The sequence below is a fragment of the Mauremys reevesii genome, linkage group 10 (genome assembly GCF_016161935.1).
Source record: "Mauremys reevesii isolate NIE-2019 linkage group 10, ASM1616193v1, whole genome shotgun sequence".
Classification (NCBI taxonomy): domain Eukaryota; kingdom Metazoa; phylum Chordata; order Testudines; family Geoemydidae; genus Mauremys; species Mauremys reevesii.
The window spans coordinates 25,965,792-25,974,380 of NC_052632.1; the positions used below are offsets into that span (position 1 = coordinate 25,965,792).

The 8,589-nt window shown below is 42.1% G+C and overlaps 1 pseudogene; it reads left to right on the forward strand.

The window, feature by feature from the left end:
• The first annotated feature begins 2,808 nt into the window (after window positions 1–2,808).
• Window positions 2,809–3,858, forward strand: LOC120373398 (annotated as a pseudogene).
• The last annotated feature ends 4,731 nt before the right edge of the window (window positions 3,859–8,589 follow it).

Below are 8,589 nucleotides of genomic sequence, written 5' to 3' on the forward strand. Positions count from 1 at the left end.
ACTTGAAGCTTTTCAGTCAAACATTTGTTCTGCCCAGCTCAGAAAAATTGAAGGGCTTTTTTTTTCCCCTCAAGATTTTTTAAAAGTTATTTTACCAATATTGCCTGCGTTCCTAAATGTCAATAGACTCATTTGTTGTGGAATAGATCTCTGGAAATATGAGTATCATCTACTGGCGGTTCTGTCTTATTGTTCTTAATTCCGGCAGAAGCTGTGGAATGATGTGGAAAAAGAACAAACTGATAAAATGTCTGTATGTCAAATCACACAGTGAAATAGCTAGATCATTTACCTGACAAACTGATGTGCTGTATTTTGTGTATAGTAGAGGCACAATTCAGATACAGCCCAGTCCACGATGTTGCAAAAAAACCCTCTGTAACTCTGCAGATGTTTGTGGTTCTGCTTTGGAGAGTGCTACGTATTCTTACAACAGCAGCAGCAGTTTACCTTGGTTTTGTTGTTGTAAAAAGCCATTTTGCAAACTGTTCTGTACAGATTCTTATACAATCCTCATCACTGTAGTATCTGAGCACCTTCCACCAGTGCGTTAAGCAAGGTAATTGAACATCTGTGTTGTGTTTGTTTTCTGATCCTCTCCCCAGAGGGAGTAGTGTGTGCAGTGGAGCGATTTTATTTTGGAATTTTTGTTTTATTTTCTAGGCACACATTGCTTTATGTATGTAGAGAGGGCAGGGTGAAAGAAATATGCCTTGCACTTAGCACAGAAGGTGGTGAGGGTTATGATGGTCCTTAGTTCCTGTGGGAGTTCATTAGGCAAGCATTCTGATCTGATTACAACACGTTATGATTTTAAATCTTGCCTTCTGATTAATGATAAGTGAAGTTCCAAAAGCTCAGATGTTGGGCTAAGGTCAGTTGGGGGTAAGCTAGGTTGGGGTAAGCCCTGAAAAGTTTAGGTGCTTATCCATCCTCTTTGGTCTGGAGAATGGGCGTGGAATCTCCCAAAGAACTGGCTTTCCTCACAAGGTTTCTGGTTGTTTGAAGTAAACATCACAAGCGTCCTTTATCCCACCATTTTAATAATTCTACTCCTTGCTCTGCTTTAAACTAGGAAGTGACTTTGAAGGAATGGGCTGGACTATTAAGACCTTAAATAAGGTTGAGTGTAGTTCAAGCTTTGAGCAGAAGTTCAGGTTGGTTCATAATTTCTCAGATTTGGACACCCCATTCCTAATGTTGATATCCCATCATTTCTACTAAGAAGTTCATAGAATCATAAAAGGGACCTTGAGAGGTCTTCTAATCCAGCCCCCTGCACTCATGGCAGGACTAAGTATTATCTAGACCAGTGTTTCCCAAAGTGTGGTATGCATACCGCTGGTGGTATGTGAAAGGGTTTCAAGGGGTACGTGGCCTGTTCACCCAGGCCGGCAGCAGGGCATGGGTCCAGCAGCAGGCTGAGCGGGGCCAGCGGCCGGAACCCCAGACCCACGGTGGGCTGAGTGGCTCAGCCCACTGCTGGCCCGTGGTTCTGTCCACTGGCTCCTGCAGCTGGGGTCCCGGCCGCTGGTCCCGCTCAGCCCGCTGGCAGCGTTCACCCAGGCTGGCAGCGGGCTGAGCCGGGCCAGTGGCCAGGACCCTGGGTGGCAAAGGGCCAGCAGTGGGCTGAGCCGGGCTGGCGGCCGGGACCCCAGACCCATGGTGGGCTGAGTGGCTTAGCCTGCTGCTGGTTTGGGGTTCCATCTGCCAGCTTCTGCCAGCTGGGGTCCTGGCTGCCAGCCCCACTCAGCCTGCTGCCAGCCGAGGGTCCCGTTCACCCAGGCCGGCAGCGGGCTGAGCCAGGCCGGTGGCCAGGACCCTGGCTGGCAGCAGCATGCCAGTAAAAATTGGTTCGTGTGCCAACGCAAAGCACGTGTGTGCGTTACCGCGGCTCTGGCAATACAGTTGCCTTTGTGGCATGCGCAGAAGTCATACTGATGGATAAAAGATAAACTACTACGAGTAGTTATTCACTTTTAAAGATCATAGCAAGTACATACTTGGTGTGTATTAATATACAAAATTTCTCTTTTTGTTTTTGTTAAACCCATTTAAAATGGATCCTGGCTAAAAACAGGAAGTTTGAAATGTACAAAAGAGACTTATGAAGGAAATACCAATGTTAGTGATAATTATGCTGAAAAATGCAGTGATATGGCTACATCAGACAATTGTGACGACAAAATTAGTGAACCGTGTGAACCATCTGTAAGTTTATTGAACATATCAGCTGCAAAGAAAACAAAAAAAGCCCGCAAATATGTTGAAGAATATCTTAAACTGGGATTTTCGTGGACTGTCGATGAGGTGGAGCCTGTTCCACTATGTGTGATTTGTTACAAGACTCTCACAAATGAAAGCATGAAACCATCCAACCTAAAACGCCATTTTGATAGCAAACATAAAGAATACGAGGGAAAACCTGTAGAATTCTTCAAAAATAGGTGCAAAGATCTCCAAAAGTCCCCGAAAAGAATTCATAATGTGACGGGAGGTGAAAATATGAAAGCTTTGGAAGCTTCATAGAGTGTGGCCTACTCAATTACAAAGTCCGGGGCAGCTGAAGTGATTGGCAAGACATTAGTAAAACCTGCAGCCAAAGTAATGGTGCAAGTGATGATTGGAGACTAGGCTAGCAAAGCTATAGATCGTGTCCCCCCTCTCAAATAACACTGTTCATTGTAGAATCACAGATATGGCCGAAAACGTAAATCAGCAATTATTGTCAAGAGTACAGAAGAGTCGCTACTATGCACTGCAAGCAGATGAATACACTGATGTTGTGAATTTAGCTAATCTTTGTTGTTTGTCAGATACCAGCTGAATAATGAAGTCCACGATGATATTTTGTTCTGCCAACCTATGCCAGCACATACAACTGGAGAAGCTATTTTTAAAGTTATTGATGACTTTATTAAAAACAGTGACTTGATTAGAGTCATTGTGTTGGAATAAGCACGGATGGCGCCAGAGTCATGATTGGTTCGAAGAAAGGAGTTGTTGCACATATTCAAGCTATTGCACCAGAAGCAAAATTGACTCATTGTTGCATTCACAGGGAAGCACTCGCCACCCAAAACATGCCGGCAGATCTAAAGCAAGTACTGGATGAAGCTGTGAAAATAATAAATTTTGTGAAAGGCCACCCTCTGAATGCCCATGTGTTTTCTCAGCTTTGTGATGAGATGGGTAGTGATTACACACAACTCCTATTTCACACTGAAGTGCGTTGGCTTTCGCGTGGAAAAGGTCTGAATCGCCTATTTGAGCTGCGAGAAGAAATGGCTGTGCAAACTAACATATATTGCAGATATCTTTGCTCATTTAAATAACCTAAGTCTATCCTTGCAAGGGAAACTCGTATCCATATTCCATGTTCAAGACAAAGTGAGCACCATGGTCACAAAATTGAAACTGTCGCATAAATGTCTTAGTCGTCGTGAACTGGATTCTTTTCCATCTCTTCATGACTTAGTAATAAACTCGACTAACGAACTTGATAGTGATGTGTTGCAAACCATGAAGCAGCATTTGGAAAGCTTGCAGAAAGATCTTAAGTATTTCCCTGAACTGGATGACACCTTTCAATGGATGAGGCACTCTTTTATCATCAATGTTCAAACATTGCCAAATAGCCTCTCTGCTTCAGAAGAAGAACAGCTCTTGGAGTTGGCTTCAGATAGCTTCCTGAAAACAAAATTTGAACAAAATACACTGATGTCATTTCGGTTGGAGGTTAGCTCTGAATATCCAGCTCTGTCGGACAAAGCTGTCAAGTATCTTCTGCCTTTTCCCACCTCGTATTTGTGCGAGATCGGATTCTCTGCACTGGTTGGCATCAAAACAAAAAAATGAAATCGTCTGATTGACGTGGAGCCCCATCTTCATCTTAAGATCACAAACATCAAGCCAGATATCCCCGCGATAGTGTCTGATCAAAAGCAGTTCCATCCCTCGCACTGAATAGTTTGGTTTGTGCTGAAAAATACTGAAATAGTAAGTATTAAAACTAGTGCTTTCTTCACTAACCTAACCAAAGCAGCTTATTTTAATTTCAGAATGATATGAATTCACCACACACACACACACACACACTGTTCTGCCAGACTGTTGATTTGCTTCTATTATTTTAATTATTTCTAGTACTATTTCTATATGTAACTATTATTTCTATTACAAGTTTTGTTTCAACTGTATGTAATATAATTTTGTATTTATTTCTAATAAACATTTAATCCAAAATGAAATGAATTAGGAGTGTATTACAAAAATGTGGCTACTGCCCTCTTCCCCCCACAAAAAAATTATCTTCACCGGAGAAGGGGTACGCCAGTAAAACAAATGTCTCAAAAAGGGTACGCAAGTCTTGTAAGTTTGGGAAACACTGATCTAGACCATCCCTGGCAGGTATTTATCAGTTAGTTGATCTAAGACTGGTATTCGGAGGAGATCAGAATTAGTAAGCCAAAATAGTCAGTTCACAAGTGCTAGTGGCTTTCTGCACATCACTGCATTCATGGGGTGTTTTTAGATTCCGTCAGCCTCATTGCAGACTTCCCACTATTGTCAGTGCATTATCCACTAATGATTACTATTTGTGCTTGTGAAATATCTATTGCATTGTAATACCTGTGCTACTGTTTATGAAAAAATAATCCCTGGCCCTTTTATAATGCACTACTATGAGTCCAAATCACACCGAGAGGCTAACTCACAGATTAGTATTTTGGCTCTTTGATCCCCAATCAAAATAATATGTATATAATTTTAAAAGCCCACATCCAGATATTAATGGTCAGGCAATGATCATGTAAGGACACCTGATTTGTTATAGGTTATTTTAAAGCACCACTGTTGCACAAACCCTTTGCAATGCTATAACTAGAATCAGTCTCTCCCTCAAAAAAAGAGTATACTCTACTTTAAGCAAAGTTTTCAAGGGTCAAAACTCTGAGATAAAATTTGTCCTCAAGTAGTTATTTCTCTTATAGTTAAAACAAATTTGGAGGTATAGATTTGGATGGAAGCTGCCAAAACGTTCTCTGGAAATAATTAGAAAGCAATTGAGATTGATGCATTTGGAAAATCACACATAAGTTTAGCATTGGTGAACTATATAGTAACAGCTGCAAATCCTTCGAATAAAGCCAAGCTATTTTAATGTTAAGCATATAGCTTTTAAAGCTATTTATAAGAGCTCTTCAGCTCTTGCAAATGATGTTGCAGCTAGTTAATGTTAAAATATAGAATTATTTCTTTGGCTGGTAGTGAGCATACTCCATTTTGATATGAATATAGACACTAGAGAAAATAGGAAATTGATTTGGTCTTTGGAATGAACTGTGTATTGCCTCATGGGAAACAAGGGAAATAAGGATTGACCTTATGAATTGTTCTCCTTGGGCAGAGAAGGGTTGGAAGCATGGCTGAGGGGATGCCCTCTGCTGTGGGGAAGAGCACAGCTTGTATTTCATCACTTGTTTTCATCTTTCAATGTCTGGCTGAAGCATGTCATTGCAGTTGTGGAGGAGGCTGGATCATCTTAAAAGGTACCAACTGCAACAGATAATAATTGCACTGAAGAAAGAAAATGCAAGGAACTAGAACCATCTAATGTGGCTTCATGGAGTTTGCTTAATATCTGAGAGTAAAAAAGGATTGGCTTTAGAAATAGAGAAGGAGTAGAACGATAAGCATAAAAGGCAGCCATATATATCAGAATGAGTTACTGTATGAGGTCAGGGGTTGGCCAGATGAGAGTTGGGGGATTCCTGCATTGCCATGGAAATTGTCTCCATGCCAACCTATGTGGGGCCAGTATGGAAGGTCATAGGGGAGAGGCTACAGACCCTCACCCCCTCTCTGTGTGGATCTTGTGGCTCCAATACCTCTCAAAACCAGCAAGGAGGGATTGCATCTGCTATTCCTGTCCATAGGTGTGAGGAAGGAGGCTAAGTGGCAGACCCTTGTTATGATCCTGGTTTGGAATTGTTCATTTCACCACCTGCATTTCAAGCACATACACCCTGCAACCTTTGTGTCAGTGTGGTGAATTTCACTACCGGTGCCTAGATGATCAGGGAACCAAAAGGAATAAGCAGCAAGATCTTAGAAAGAATGAATCATAAACAATTATTTGATGAAATCACAAACTCACCAATCACTAGGAATAGAATGGATATAACAGAGAAATTTCACATAAAAGTTTATTCACATGGGTTTTGGTCTGAGTGCTGTCAGATGTGGGGGACAGTGAATGTCCAGACTTTGTCTGTGTGTCTCTTTAATCTGGGTGTATGTGTTTGCTCTATATATCTTTATAAAACTATAGCTTTATTTTCATACTCCATGAACACATTATTCATTCTATATTAAATGCTTGAGTCTGGATGCCACGATTTAACCTTTCTAATGTCATTTGCCAGGCTAGTCAAAGAGAACTATTATATACTATCTCCCATGAATAATATTTTATGTGGAAATAAGCATTTCCCTGACTAGTGTGACTCTTTTCTACTTTTAAGTGTAAACAGTTATACAGTAAAACTACCAAACATTGCCAGCTCAGATTAGCTACAGCTGCCATGTGCCACATAACCCTTTCCATTAATAGCCAGGTAGCATTGACTATGGTCACTATAGGGTACGTCTACACTACCCGCCAGATCGGCAGGTAGTGATCCATCCATCGGGGATCGATTTATCGCATCTATTGTAGACGCGATCGCTCTGCCGTCGACTCCGGAACTCCACCGCGGCGAGAGGCGGAAGCGGAGTCGACGGGGGAGTAGCAGCAGTCGACTCGTCGCCTTCCTCACGGCCAGGTAAATCGACCTAAGATACGCCAACTTCAGCTACGCTATTCGTGTAGCTGAACTTGCATATCTTAGATTGCCTTCTTCCCCCCACCCCCGTGTAGACCTAGCCATAGAGGTTCCTGTTCCTGGGTGGCCTTCAAGTTGAGATAGAAGTAGGGTGACCAGATAGCAAATGTGAAAAATTGGGACAGGGGGTGGGGGAGTAATAGGAGCCCATATAAAAAAAAGCCCCAAATATTGGGACTGTCCATATAAGATCGGGACATCTGGTCACCCTATAGAAGTGGGGGCAGGGGGTATAGAATGGATCAGTACAAAGGTTATAAAGAATAAAAGGGGGAGTGAAAAATATCATGCCTTGCTCAGTTTCCCTAAAAGTCCCCTCAGAAGTTAAGCACTTCCATGATATATTCAGTACCTCTTAGGTCTTCTGGGACAAAGGAAAAGAGTGTGGACCATCTTCCTTGCTGCCTTTATCTGTATGTATTACAAGTACCATAAGTTAAAAAATATCATTAGCATCGATTGATTTTAAAATCATTGTTGGTTCTGGAGCAGTCTCATAAGTACAAGAACCTTTGGGATTTGCTGTGCATTTATGGCTCCCCAGGAGGCTGCTCAGTCATACAAAACAAGGAGGTAGGAAATATGGGTTTGTAAGTGAAAGGGCTATTACCTCTACCAACGTAGGAGTCTTTCCCTCACTCTCTCTGATTTTCATGAGAAAAGGGTGACTTGTCTTAGGTGCCTAACTCCAGAGGACGGCTCACAGCTGAGAATCCCAAACAGAAAGAGGTGCATGCCTCAGGCCTGTCAGGCAGGTATCTAAGACCCAGATCAATGGGAGTTAGGCACCTTGCATACCTTTGAGAAGCTCTGCCCTAAGCTCCACCCCTTGCCTCTGCATATCAGGCTAGTTTAGGCAGCTCTCTGCTCAGCTTGCTGCCTTCTGTGAATCTCTTACTCAGGCACCTAACTATCTCCAGACTGTGCAAGGGTGCCTAACTCAGGGCTATGAATTCCATTGGGCCACAGGCTGTCTAGGAGTTACGTGTTGCAATGCTCAGCACTGCAGTGTCTAAGTGCCAAAGACTGTGTGTGCAAATGGGACCTATGTGCACTGTTAATTTGGGCCTAATCCACCAAAGCAGCCAATCAGAAGTATTTCAACAAGGTTTTTAAATAAAGTTATTCTACACATTTTTGGAGACTAATTGTTGTATAAATTGGATAGGCCGTGTGATCTTTCAACAACAGACGTTTCCATACATACCTTGTCAGCCTATAACAGATATATTGTATAGAACTACCATCAGTGGTTCTTTTTCCTTTAAAAGAATTCAGTTTGTTCGACTAACTATTAAAAACGTAATAAAGAGAGTGCGTAGTCCTACAGTTAGTTCTTCCTGTGCCTCTGTCCTGGGGCCCTCAAAAAATTGGAATCTTGTGGCTTTCCTGAAATGCCTCAAGATTCACACTGGGAGTAGTCGTAAGATTAGATCAGTTGTAGCTTAGAATGACCCAGGAAGCTGTAGCAAACTGTTATTTGAATGTTGCTATGATAAAATGCTCTTGACCCAAGAGGAGAAGCATTCTAAGTAATCAGAATGAATCTAGCCTAAGGCCAAAATTTACACAATAGGGTGCCTAAAGTCAGGCGCCTAGGACCCATTTCAGAAAAGCATCCCTATTTAAAATCAAATGGAATTAAGCATGTGCTTAAAGTTAAGCACATGCTTAAGTGCTTTCTTGCATTGAGGCTCTTAGC